We start from the raw sequence: 14,517 nt of genomic DNA on the forward strand, positions 1-14,517 counted from the left end.
TCCCTTGGAGCCAGCTGATCATGAACCAAATCTCCTGAAAGTCTGAGCTAAATTGAACCTATTATTTGAACTGTGGGTCTCAGGTATTATGTCTCAGTGACATGAAAACTGATATAGAAAATTTGTATTGGAGAGAAGTGGTCATTGTTGTGACTGTACCTGACCATGTCACGTAGAAGTCTTTGGAAATGGTTTGGGGAAGTAGTTTGGAAAGTTTGGGAGATGCAGGTTAGAGAAGCCTAGGCCCAGAACCTGATGGATGATTCTGGCCAGAGCCCAAAGGACTAGTGTGCTGATAGGAATGGGGGTCGTAAAGGCCAGGCTCAGGAGAGTTCAGTTGGGTACAAGGGCTCCACTGGCATTGCACAATGTTAGGTAAAATTACCAGCTTATTATTGTATATGTGAAGATGAAGTATGATTTAAGGAAGTGTGCTTGGTTGTCAAATTGACAAGGGGTGGATTGTGACCATTAATTGTGATATGTAAATTTGACTGGATTAAGAAATGCCTAGCAATTAGTAAAACACAGTTCTATGTGTGCCTGTGAGGTGTTTTGAGAGATGATTAACTTGTATACTGGTAAACTGAGGGGAAAAGAACCACCCCATTTACAGGTGTGTTATGGTTTTGTTCTGGATGTCCCCCCAAAGCCTTATGCAGTCATGGAGCGGGCTTCTAGAGTTTATGATTGATCCATTGTCTAGTGCTGGGGCAGGTAGTTTGGATACAATATAAGGGAGGGAAAGAGGCTTGCTCTCTGCTGCTCCTCCCTTGTACTGTTATTGCTTTTGCTATCTTCTACCACCATGAACTGTTGCCCTCTGCCATGTGCCACATTGCCTTGGAACCAGCCAAGTATGGACTGAAACCTCCATGAACTGTGACCTAAATAAACTTTTCCTTCCTTAATTTTGGGTGTCGGGTATTTTGTCCCAGCAATCAGAGAAAAGTAACCAAGACTGGGAGACACTAACCAATAGCCTTATAGTCTGGATTGAATTTGTTTTTTAAAAAGGAAAAGAGGAAGAAGTTGTTCATTTGAAGAGCTCCAGTTTGCTTCAGTGGGTGTTTTATTTATGTCACCTTTGGTCACTAGTGTCTGGTATCTTCAGCCTTCCAATGCAGACCAATAGCAGTAACTCTGCAGTGAGTTTCCAGGCTTGGTGCTGCACATGCTTGGTCCCTCTTGTTCTGAGGCTTCCATATTCTAAGACTGAACAGGTTCTGGGTCCTTAGTCTCTACTGCACTGATGACAATTGTTCACTCTTGAGCCTCTAGAAAGCCTATCTAGGAAATCCCCTTTCATAGTTATACATATATTTTTTACTGATTCTGCTCCTCTAGAGAATTCTAATCAATACGCTGACCAATGTAATGTTTTAGTTTTTGATTTTTTGAGTCATCCCTACACTGTTTTCTGTAATACTCATACTAATTTACATTCCCACCTATAGTATACAAGTACCGTTTTGTCTGCACATCACTGCTAACACTTGTTATCTTTTGTCTATTTGATGATAACCATTCTTACTGGACTGAAGCAAGATCTTATTGCAGTTTTGATTTGCATATCGCTTTTGATTAGTGATGCTGAATATGTTTTTATATACTTATTGGCCATCTGAGTATCTCTTTTGGAGAAATATGTATTCAGGTATTTTGCTGGGGTTTTAATTGAGTTATTTATTTATTTACTATTGAGTTGTAGGTATTACTTGTATATTTAGATATTCACTGCTTGTTGGCTATATAATTTACAAATATTTTCTTCCATTTTTAAGTTGCCTTTTCATTTTAATGATTATTTGCTGTGCAGAAACTTTGCAGTTTGATATAGTCCCATTTTTTAGTTTTGTTTTTGTTATATATGCTTCCAGCGTCCAAATTCAAAAATAAAACAATTGTTGATAACAATGTCAAGGAGATTTCCTCCTTTGTTTTCTTTCAGGAGTGTTATTTTCTATGTTTAAGTCTTTAATTGTGTTTTTTTTTTTTTGGAACCGGGAGTTGAATTCAGGACCTTGTGCTTTCCAGGCAAGGGCTTGTGCCACTGAGCTATACCCCTGGCCCTAAGTCTTCAATTAACTTTGAGTTAATTTTTGTGTATGATGTAAGCATAAATGGATCTACTTTCACTCTTTTTATGTGGATATTAAGTTTTCCCAGCACCATTTATTGAAGTTTCTATCCTTTACCCATTTTATCGTTTCATTTCTAAACAAAGAAGAAAAAACTATTCAGGAAAACAGTTTCAGAAATGCTAAATGTTATACAAAGAGGAAAGTCAGTCATCAAAATTGTTTTGAAGTCAATGACAAAATTATCATTTGTATTCTGTTCTGATGACTTCTAACAAGAAATTCTTGTTCAATAAGATTATCATGCAATTTTCAATTTTTCTACTGTAACAGGGAATTACCTTTAATTTCTGTTTAAACATGATAAAAATTTGGAGTCAGCCCGAAGTTTGAATATCAGCTGTGCTCCTAACTAGCTATATGATTCTAGCAATCATTTTATCTCTTGAGGTTCAGTTTTATATGAGATGGGGAATACATGCCTGTCTCCCTCATTTTATAATTTGGAAGATTAAGTGAGATATCATATGTATTGTTTAGTATGGTCTGTGGCATGTGGCAGATACTCAGTATTTTTATTATTATTTGTGCCATTACTGCAATGATTATTACCTTTACGCATGAACTTTTCATTTTGTATCTTATACCAAATGCCCAAAACTTTGTAACACAAATACTTAGCTCAAGGATGTTTGCGAGACTGAACTATTACTGTCCTGTTCATGATGGTAGATTATATAAATAAGAGGTCTATGGAAGAAAGTTTAATCTAATTATTCTGTCATGTGCTTTAAAATTCAGGTAAAAAAATTAAAGGCAAATTCTTTCTAAGTATTATTTACTCAGGGAGGTGTATTTAGCTATCTGAGCTGGAAAAAATATTTTAGGGAAGTAGTGATGAACTTGTGCAATCAAAGAGTGATCTTTACTATTCCTTTAACAAATATAGGCTTCTGATCTAAAAATACTTTCACATATGCACCTGTTGATGTCATTTTATAATTCCTCTAATAAGAAAACTAGATTGGTATCATACCATTATGAATTTATGCTTAATAGGTTGTGTATAGCTTTAATTGACTTATTATAATGGGATCTGTTTCTGCATGGATCACGGATGCTTTTCATCAGGTCAATGGCATTGCTACTTCTATTGAGAAATTTTCATTTAAAAATAATACATGTATTAGAGAAATCACTTTCAATAATGACATTAAACAAAAATGTAAAATTTCTAGGTATATAATAATTACAAAACATTTTTTACATTCATCATTGTTGTCATTTAGGATGAAAAATGCTAGTTATTTTGCTGCTGTGCTGAAGTCCCCTTTTTTGAGCCTCCACTGAACCTGTAATACTTATGGAAAGTTACCATAGCAACCTATATTGATGTCACAAGCTCAGGCTTCTGACTTCATTGCATAATGCAGTAGCAACTGGATTTGCAGCAGAAACACCCTGCTAAAGAGCAAGTATCTTGATTCACAGCAAAGAGGACAAAGGAAAACAGCAAGTTATAGGGCGTTGAATCCTGGATTGTGAGTCAGACTGTCTGAGTTCTTATTTTAACCCTGCCTCTCACTTGTTGCCTTGTTTTGAGTAATTGTGTTTACATGTGTGCACTGAGATTTGAAGGAAAAATCCTCCTGTCTCTGGGTTGGGCATAGCAAAGAAAAGCCCAGAACAGCTAACATTTTGCATTGGTAAAAAGCTCAGTATAGCTGAAGCACCCTAAAGATAACTTGAAAAGAAAGGAATTACTAATGCCTTGTAATAGGTAACTAGCTAGCTCATAAGAAAAGAGGACACTTTGAATTTAAAGGCATCTAGGTAGACTTCCTATTTTTGCTTTTTTAAGTCATAGTGGACACAATTTCTCAGTCTCAATCTTAGTAAGAAATACAGGAAACTCAAATAAATATGTCACTATATCTATATATCTATACTTAATTAAAGATATTTTTATGCAAATGGAGAAGTAAAAGATTAATCTGTCTATTAATGGGTATGATACTTCTCATGATGATACTGCAAATATTATATAATAAATATTTCTTAATTTTCTCATGTAATTATTGATCTTCCTTAGAAAATAACTGAATAAGTGAAATGGTTTTGTTAATTTAAAAATGAATTTTTAAAAAAACGTAATGATACCTTTTTAAAAAGAAATACTGAACCTTTCCATTGGAATTGTATAACCCATCCATTATTTCCATTGGAGTACTATTTATTATTTACTAAGTTTCAGAATGGAGGTATGAATAATTTGGAATTTGAAAAGGCATTTTCCCTTGCTAGAAACTAAAGTGAAAATAAAAACATGATGTAGTTTTAAAATTTTTATTTTATGTAAGGTAATAAATTTGATCATTGTGGTAAAGAAAATTACAACCCTTCTACACCTTCTAGCCATGTGCACAAGCATTCTAAATTACCAGCAAAAATTTATCACTTCAAAAAACTTCATTAGCTTGTTTCCATTTTGAATAACCTTCATGACGGCATAATTTTTCAAGTCTTAGAAATATATTTGAAGTTACTGCTGACAAATGTAGAGGTATAAGTTGTGGGAATGTTTTTGAATAAGAATTTCAATGCAACTGATTTCCATGTACAAGCTGTGTAAGTATTTATACTAGTGTCAAAATCTTGTAGTCTTTCAAAAAACAGTTTGTTTTGTCTTTTTGAGACAGGATCCTGCTGTGCAGTTCAGGCTGGCCTTGAGCTCACTTTGTAGCCCAGGCTGGTCTCGAACTTTCAACAATCCTCCTGCCTCAGCCTCCTGGGTGCTGGGATTACAGGGATGCGCCACCACACCTGGGTCAAAAAACAATTGAGTATTCAGTGTTTTATAGAATATATAAAATAGAAATTATTTCTTTCATTATAGGCATCATGACTATTTAATTAGTTACTGAGATCTTTTCATTATACTGGTGAAAGCTTGTATGTTTATGTGAATATAATTCAATAGATTTTTACTAACATTAGCAACATGAAAGGTTTCTAAATATACATAGTAAAATTTGTAAAAGAGAAATAAATTTCCTGTATCTTTAAAATCCTTAAGCCCAGAGAACAGCACTGGTTCCTTTCTAAATTGTAGTTAGTGCTTTTGCTAAATTCTACCATCTAAGTGCAGCCCCTTAAAATAGCAGAGGTAAAACTTCTACTGCAAAATCATGATGATCAGGAATGATACATATAGAAGGAGCTTAGTTTATTTATTAAGCTGATCTGATGGGTTTAAATAACTTTCCCAGAGTTAATTGGTAGAAGAATTTTAACCTCAACCAAGTACTCGTTTTGATGTGTCAGACCATCTTGGTCCTGCCTGACGGCTTTCGTCCAATGTCACTTCTCTGCTTATTCTCAATAATGTCGCACCATCCATCTCTCAAGATCTGCTCTTTTGGCAGTTTGTGACTATGAACTAAATTAAGATACTGATAGCTGTTCAATTAAAGTCATGCAACAGTTTGAAATGTCTATGTGCAGAGATTTGTGGTATGCGAAAGTAGTACAAGAATATTTATAAAACTTTGCTTGGTTGACATTACTTTGAAAAGTAAAGCAACTTTGAAACAAAATCATGAAAATGCTGTCAAAACTGTATTCATAAGAGCTGAGAAGACTCCAGGAAAGGGTGTAATCAGAGGCTATAGATTTTTCCAAAGATGTTTTTTCCGAAGAAATTTTCTTGGTAGAGGTAATAATTAAAGTGGTATTTGTCATTCTGTCTTTTTTCTTTTTCTCTTTCACGTTCACTCACTTGTTCTCAGTCCATTTTTTCTCAGCACATAAATAATCAGCATTTATTGCTGAAACATTAAGCAGAATAGTTGAGCAAAGGTAAAATAAAAGAATAATCTCGTGTGTGAAAGGGTATAGTATCTTCTACATACCCTTCCTCAGAAACTTTAAGCTTATTTGTAAATTCAAGCATTGAATCTTGAAAATGAAAGCACACTCAGCACATTGCTTTGTAACTTATTCTTCTAACAGTATGGTGTAACTACTTTCCCGTGTTTATAATTAGAGATTTATCTGAATTTAAATTACATAAGATTCTACTCTATGGATATGTCATTATTTATTTAATCATTTTCCTATATTTGACCTTACTCAATCTCCAGTTTCTTGCTAACATAATACATATAATTAAAATCTACATATACATATATATAACCATTCTTATATATACAATCTTGAACACATCCAATTTTTTTACTTAATTGAAAATAATTTTGTTCAAATTTATTGAAGTATAAATTACATGAATTACATGTGAACATATTTTCTGATTGTAAAGCCTGAGAAGTGAAAAGCCTGGGTCAAAGGATGTAAACTGTGGTAAGAGTTTTAATGCATGTTGATAAGCTGATTGCTAGAAATGTGTTAGTTGATAACATCTAAGAATGAGAATGAGATTTATGTGTTCACTTGCATACTACTACTGACTATAAGGATAATTTTTAATCATAGAAAACTATTAAAGAAAACAGTCCTTTTAAAGTTTCTGTTGTTTATTTGGGTCTTGAGATGTTGAACATCTTTTCATATGTGAAGTTAATCCAATTCCATTTAAAGTGCTTCTTTTAATTGACTATATATGTCCTTCAATTAGCTACCAATTGTGCATTATTAGTCTGTTTCTTATGGTTTTGTAAGGATTACTTCTATATTAAAGTCATGATTGAGACATACTGTGTTAATTCTTGCCCTCATTAGTCATTTGCATGGTTTTTAAGTTCTTTTCATATGGCTTTCATTTGTTTTGTGTTGTTCCATATTTTTGATATATATAGTCTGTTAATTTCTCTTACAGTTTCTGCTTTTAGTATTGTACCTCAAAATGTCACATAAATGCATGCCATTTGCCTAGTAATTATTTTCTTTTCATTTATTTTTTCTGGAGTTTATGTTGACTTAACAAGTGAAATGAAGTTAAATTTTATTTGAAAAATTTCTCAAATGCTGTATTTTTCCTTACTATTATCGCAGGTTTTATGTAGTTTTTATAATTTTGTTATAATTTTGTTCAATGGTAGAACTAATGTCATATTTTTCTTATTAATTCTTGTTTAAAACTTTTAGTACCATACTTACAATAACTTTATAACAAGAGTTACAAAATGTATGATTTTTTAATGAGTATAGAGAAAGACAATATTGTACTCTGCACTTTGCTTTGACTTGCTATTCTTATTCAGGACACAGAATTTTCTGTTGTATCTAGATGAAATTAATTGATTTTAACTGCTATATGATATTTCTTTCATTAAATATAAATAATTTATTACCTTATCTTTTTAGTAATTTTCTCAAGTGTATTTCATGCATCTAGAAAGATGATTTTTCATTTTTTGTTCTTAAGGGATTAAAGCACTAAATTTCAGTGGCAGACATCCTATTGATACACTACTTGCATTATTGCATAAATTGAACATAGTCATGATATTATTTTCTATATGACTGTGTTCAATTTAATGATATTTTATGGAATATTTTTATATCTATATTTTGTAGGGAGGTTTTCTGTTCCATAATACCCTTAATTTTTGATATCAGGATCATATTTTCCTTAAGGAATAAGTTTGGATCACTCTTCTTTTTCCGTTTCCTGGAAAAGAAATTTTAACTGTTGTCTGCTCCTTATTCATGTTCACATTGCCTGTGAAATAGTGTGTGCTTTTATTGTTGTCATTTGTTTTGGAGAAATGTGGCTCCTTGAATTTTGGTGGACTTGCCTGTAATACTGTGTAAACTTTTGTTCTGGTTCTTGTTTTGGGATGGAATGAAAGATTATTTAAATTACTGATTTGAATTCCTTAATAGTTATAGTTCTACTCAAGTGTTAAATTTTTTTCTTAATCAGCTTCATTTGGTAAATTATATTTTTCTATGATTGTCTATTTTATTTGTTTCAAGTATTAATTTTATTTTTTGTAGTTTCATTCATTTTTCTTAGTACATGTTTGCAGTACATAATGGTTACAGTCATCATGGGGAGTTAGTACCTGTACATAACACATCGTAATCTTTTAAATGTCTGATCTATAGCCTTTTATTTAAAAAAGTCTTGATATTTGTGACGTGTGTTTTTAAAACTAATATAATTTGAGATAAGACACAGTTTCATGAGGCTTTTCAGAGAACAAATATTGGCTTTGTTTGCTGGTCTTTTTGTCTTTTGCCGTCTGATAAAGTACCCTCAAAATTTAGTAGCTGAAAACAGCCTCCGTTTCCTTATGTCTCATGATTTCGCAAGTCAGGAATTGTGGTACGGTTTTCCTGGATCATGCTTTTGTTTCATGTGCTACTGACTGGGTTTATATGATGGCATTCAGATGATGACGGTCTCATCTGGAGTCCAAAATAGCTTTCCTCCTGCACCTAGTGCCTTGGTAAGAACACCTGTAGGGCTGAGCCCAGCTTGGTTCCTGCCTCTGTCCATGCAGCACAAAGCCACTGCCAGGGCCTCTCCCACACAGTGGTCGTCAGGCTTCTTATGCTGCAATCAGGGCTCCAAGAGTAGTCCAAAAATGGAACGAACTTGCAGTTTCTCAGGACACAGAACTGGCAAAACATCCCTTCTTGGTCAAAATAGTCACAAAATAAAGATTCAAAGGAGCATAAATTGATCTCTCTTCCCACTGGGATAAGAATTAAAGAATTGGGGCCATCTTCATTCTTTATTTGACCCTATATTATATTTTAGCTTTCTATTGCAGTAATCTGCTCTTTTCTTTGTTTTAGAATTCTTCTGTTTTCTTTGCTTATATTCTGTTGACCCTCCATACCCCAACTTTTTAAAATGGATGTTTGGATCATGGTCATCGTTTCTTCTTCTAATATAGTATTGAGATATAAAATATCTGTCTGATTACTGTTTTAGTCACCTTGCAAAGTTTTAAGCACAGTGGCAATTTCCTTCTCATTGAGTTACAAGTAGTTTCAATGTCCAATTATTATTTCCTCTATGACCTACGAGTTCTGTAGAAACATGGTTGTAAAACTCCAATCATGTAGATTATTAATAATGTATTTCCTTGTGACCTAAGAGAAATATCCGTGAATTGCACTATATGACAATTGTTTGCATCCTGATTTGAATAAACAAACAAAACTATGACATCATCAGGGAAATTTGAACACTGTGACTAGCTATTTGAAGAATTTGTTAGAAAAGACATTGTGGCCATATTTTTTTAATAATGGTCTTTCCTTTATAGAATGACAGAAAATTTGATGGGTGAATTTGTTATATGGGTGGAAGTAGGTATACAAAGTGTGCCATATTGCCTAATTTAATAATTGTTAAAGCTGGCTAAACAGTACATTTATAGGCCATGTACTATTTCATCCACTCCTGAATGTGTTAGAAATTTTTCATGAGAAGTTAAATGTTTATCTCATTGATAATGATTTCATTTAATTGCATTGTGGTTAGAATCTATACAATGGAATACATACATATGCACACATATAGATGTATAGAGGTACATGTACATGCATATAAATGAGATGGCTTCTTTATAGCTTAATATACTCTATTTTGATAAATGTACCATGTGTGCTAGAGAGTAACATGGAATACATCTATGTATGTCAGTAACTATCATTTCTCAAATCAATTTATATATGATCATTAAATTTTTCACCTTAACTTTTCATGTTTTTAAAGATTATTTTCCTGCTTGAACTATTAATCAATAATGTGCTTTATTTTCATATTTTTCAATTTTAATGTGTTACTTTCTGTCTGTATTATATGAATGTTTTGCATTATATAATTTAAACTAAGCTCTAGGTTCATATCAAGTATCTAATTATTATATCTTATTGATGATTTGAAACTTTAACTTTTAGTGAATATCACTTCTTATATTTTTACATTGACTATGTAATATAAAAATAGCTAGTCTCAGCCTTTTTTATCCATTATTTGCCTGATGTATGTCTTTATGGTTTGCCTTATTTCTACAGTCTTGTTGTTTGTCCTTCTGTTTGTCCATTTTTTATGTTGCTTTCCTCATTTTTCGTTTTTCTTCTCTCTCTTACTCCTTCCTTCCCTCCCTGTTTTCTTTTTCCTTCATAGATTTCACTGTTTTCTTATTCTGTTTGTCTTCCTTTCTTGAATAGTTATATATTCCACTATATTACATTATTCCTGAGTAGTTATATGTTTCCCTATATTTTATTTTTGATTTCTTGACATTATTATTTGGTATCCCTTAACTTAATCATGTCTAAATTTAAATAACCATTTACCACACCCTTCCCTTTTGTGAAAATATAAATGTACTGTAAAAATCCAATTTCTTGCTATTATTTAAATTGTCATTTTACTTAATTTCTCCAAGTAGACATTTAATTATTATATAATAAAGTTTATTTAAATTAACCTACATGTTTACCAGTTTCTGTTTACCTTTCTTGTTAGGTCTTCGGGAATCACTTATTTTTTTTTATTGAAGTAGGTTTTGAAAATACTTATTTTGAACTTATATTATTTGTGTCTCAGATTTTGTATGAAAGTATTTGAAATATCTTTAATCCACTCTCAATCTTAACAAAATTTTTCTAGGTATAAAGTAATAGATTAACAGTTACTTACTTCAAATAATTTCTTAATAAAGGTACTCAAATTATTTCTTCAATAAGTTCTTAAAGAAATTATTTCATGGTGCCTGGCTTCTGTTTGGTATTGAAAAGTCTACTTCTAGAGTGCTAGTTCTTTACAGGTGATTTTTTTCCTCTTAGGTTTTGTTGTTGTGGTTGTTTTCAGTTATGGCATTCTACATTTTATATGTATATAGGTTTTAATATCCTTCATATGTCTTTCCAGAACCTTTCTTCGATTCGGGACAGTTCTCAGATATAATGTCTTGAGTATTTCCTCTCATTCATTCTATATATTGGTCTTTTCTGAGATCTCATTAGAGTCATCACCTCTCTTTCACATGTTGCATCTCCTCTCTGATTCATTCTGTAATTTCTTTAGATAAATCTTCCAATTTCATAATTCTCTTTCAGCTCTAACTCAGAATTTTTTCTGAGTTAATTTATTATATTTATTATATTTGTTTTCATATTTATATTATCTATCCTAAAATTTCTATATTTAAAGCAGTAGCTTGATCTTTTTCAATTAATTTATTTCTCTAAATATTTTGTTTATTTTACATTTTGTACCTGATAATTCTATAATTTGAAGTTATCGAGGACCTAAACACATCTGTATATTTCTAATTTCTATTTATGGTTGATTGACTTGTGTATTAATTAACTTTTTATGATGACTTTATAATCTGTGGTAATCTTGCAGTTGAAATTGAAAATGCTTCTCTGTAGAGAGAATTGCATTTAGTTCATTTGAATTCAAAGATTGCTGCTAACCAGATCCATTTTGTTCACTATCAACTTTTGTGCACTATCCATTTTGTGCACTTAGCTGAAGTCTGCAGTTTCAGATTCTGTAACTCAACATTAAGGGAGCTATCTATACTACATTTTATAAAAATTTCTCAAACTTTCCATTATTTCAAGGGAAATTTTCTATATCCCTTAACACAAATATCCTGTGCATTTTACCCTAAAACTGTTTTCCTTTGATGTCTTAATAGTCTTAGTAATACAGTTGTTAGAATTCAAGTAGGAATCAAATTGGAAGTCCACCAATTGGGTTTAAGAATTTTTGTTTGTTTGTTTGTTTGTTTTTTTCTGGTACCAGGAATTGAACTCACAACCTCACACTTGCCAAGCAGGCACTGAGCTAAATCCCCAGCCCCCCACAAATTGGGTTTAAAAAAGAAGATTTAAAGATGAAGTTCTATGGGGAAAAATAGCACAAAAATATTAAACGAACTTAATATTTATGGATTTATGGGCAGGGAGAAAACCTAATGTTTTACTTACTCCAAAAGTAACAGCTATTCCTTTTCTTGTAGAAGAGAAAATATGAAAGTTGCTAGATAAAAATGGCAATTATAAAATAGATGAACAAATGTACGAGGAGACTAAGATTAGGAAAACCAGTTTAGAAGCTCTTTTATAATAAACAAAATATGATAGGAAAAGGGCCAAAGGAAAATGATGAGTAGGATCTGCAAAGGAAAGCTATTTTCTAAGAGATGAAGTGTTTGTGGCATTCTGGAGTAGAATATGAGAAAAGAAATCCACATGCCAATAATAACGCTAATGATGTCATTACTGCTGTTGGAAAAATAATGTAATCTGGAAGGCTCAATGTTATTTTCTAATATATAAGAACATTTTTATTATTATTTTTATGCCACTGAGAATAAATTTAGTAGCGATGGGTCATAAAACTGAACAAGCTATGTCCATTATTGCTTTTGTATCCAAACCCTCTTCTACACCAACTCACAGTCTTTTAGCTTCATGTGTCTTGTTTCAACTGCTACTGAGGTAACCAGCTTTGCATGGGCTCATAGTGGTTGCACTTAGGCAGCAGTGGTAGTGCTTATTTTTAGGCCATTTCATTTGCCTCTCACTTTCCAACCTGGGAGTTCACTGTTGACACTGAGGTATAAATTATCTTGCTTAGTATCTGAGAGTCCACAATCTGTGTCTTAGTTACTCTTCTCTTGCTGAGACAAAATACCTGACACCCAAAGTTAAAAGGGAAAGGTTTATTTAGCTCACAGTGTGTAGAGGTTTCAGTCCATAATTGGCTGCCTCCAAGGCAGGGTGGCATGGCAGAGCAGCAACTGCAGTGGGGGAGCGAGATACCAAATGCAACAAGAGAGGAGGGAAGTGCAAGCCTCTTGGCCTGTCTTATATTGTATGCAGGCTACCTGCCCTAGAGCAAGGGTAGCCCCAGCATTAGGCCATGCATCAATCACAAACTCTAGATTCAGGCACCTCAGAAAAGCCCACCCCCATGACCACTTAAGGTTTTGTGGGAATATCCAGATACAAGCCATAACAATCTGTAAATTTAGAGGATTTAAGTACAGGAGAGTAAACCTTTGACTAATGTGTAATATGAAAAATTGATACTTCTCTCTCCTCACTTTCTATGGTCCTGAGATGTAGTTGGTGCAGCTTTCATAGCTCAGTCCTATGACACAAAGCCATCTAGATTAGTGTTAACTTGTGCAGCAACACATTCTCCAGCTTCCTCTTCCTTATCTCAGTTCCTTTTACACTCTGTCTTTGTTTTTGTTTTGTTTTGTTTGCAACAGTGTCTCACCATGTAGCACAGGCTGGCCTTGAACTTGTGTTCTTCTTAACTCAGCCTCCCAGTTACTAGGGTTAGAGATGTCACCTTGACTCCCTTAGTAAAAATAGTAGCTCTTAAATTCTTATGTCCAGACCTGCTTTCTGTGCTACTCAGGGTAGAGCATCTGCCCATATCCTATCCTATACTAAGGGGATGTGGCCATGTTGACCTGAAGTCCTCCTCCACACAGGGATGGGCACCAACAAAAAGACTGCCATCTCACTGCTTCAGCAGTAATTCCACTCTGCCTGTGGAGATGGGAATCTGTTCTTTCCTGTTTTACTTATCACTTCTGGATTATGAGCATCTAGCTAACAATACATATGTATGTAAGCTTTTTGAGATAGCAGGGTCCTCATACTCAAATCAGCTGGTTCACCCCCAATTTAGCTGAAGAATCACTGATTTGTTTCAATAATGGACGGAAAATGGCCTTCCTAAGAGATTGTTCTAGTGCAACGTCTTCCTATGGAATTTTCATAGCCTAAGAACTTCACTTTTAATTCCAACTTAGGGCCCATATGTAACTTGTGTGTAGAGTTTTGAGACATGAGAGGATTTCTACCAAAAAGGGTAAATGTTAAAAGAAAGAGATATGATCCTGAAGTCAATGTCACAATGAATTGCCTTATTTTCAACATTGGGAAAGGACAGAAGATACCCTAAGTGGAAAGGTATCATAGTTATTTGAAGACCCAATACTTTTAGGTGGAGAAATTCCTCCCTTTTCCTCCCAGCTAGTTCTTGATGTCTAGATCTTGCTTGGACTTCATTTTTGGATCCAGGTGAAGGCATTTGAGTGTCACCCATTTTCCAGCCTTTGGGCTAAAAGACTTTACATAGTTTATCTCATGAGAAATTCATAGCACCACCAAGAATTATTTTTATTACCAATTTACTGACTCAGAAATCAAGACTCTGAAGTATAGGTTATTTGCTCAGCTTAGGAACTCATCCTAAGGAGGAGAAGAAGCTAGGATTGGAATACAGATAAGTCTAATTGTGAAGCTTGGCCTCTTTTCAGCACACAATATTCTGTCTTTAATTTTTGAACTCTAGTCTTACTGGTTTCTCAGGGTTGACTTGGAGTTTCTTTTACAGGCCAAAAGGGGGTCACTTTCTCTTGTTACAGGAGAGCTCTTTCCCGAGAATCCATGAATTATGACTGCCAACTCTTTC

The 14,517-nt window shown here is 33.4% G+C and overlaps 1 long non-coding RNA gene across 1 annotated transcript in view; it reads left to right on the plus strand.

The window, feature by feature from the left end:
- Positions 1 to 3,526: 3,526 nt before the first annotated feature.
- Positions 3,527 to 14,517, plus strand: part of LOC102018860 — a 57,001-nt gene continuing 46,010 nt past the window's right edge. Inside the window, exon 1 of the long non-coding RNA XR_001235173.1 lies at positions 3,527 to 3,622. This is a non-coding gene — a long non-coding RNA (uncharacterized LOC102018860). The remainder of the gene's footprint in view (positions 3,623 to 14,517) is intronic.

Source organism: Chinchilla lanigera, unplaced genomic scaffold, assembly GCF_000276665.1.
Source record: "Chinchilla lanigera isolate Chin_1 unplaced genomic scaffold, ChiLan1.0 scaffold00038, whole genome shotgun sequence".
Taxonomy (NCBI): Eukaryota; Metazoa; Chordata; class Mammalia; order Rodentia; family Chinchillidae; genus Chinchilla; species Chinchilla lanigera.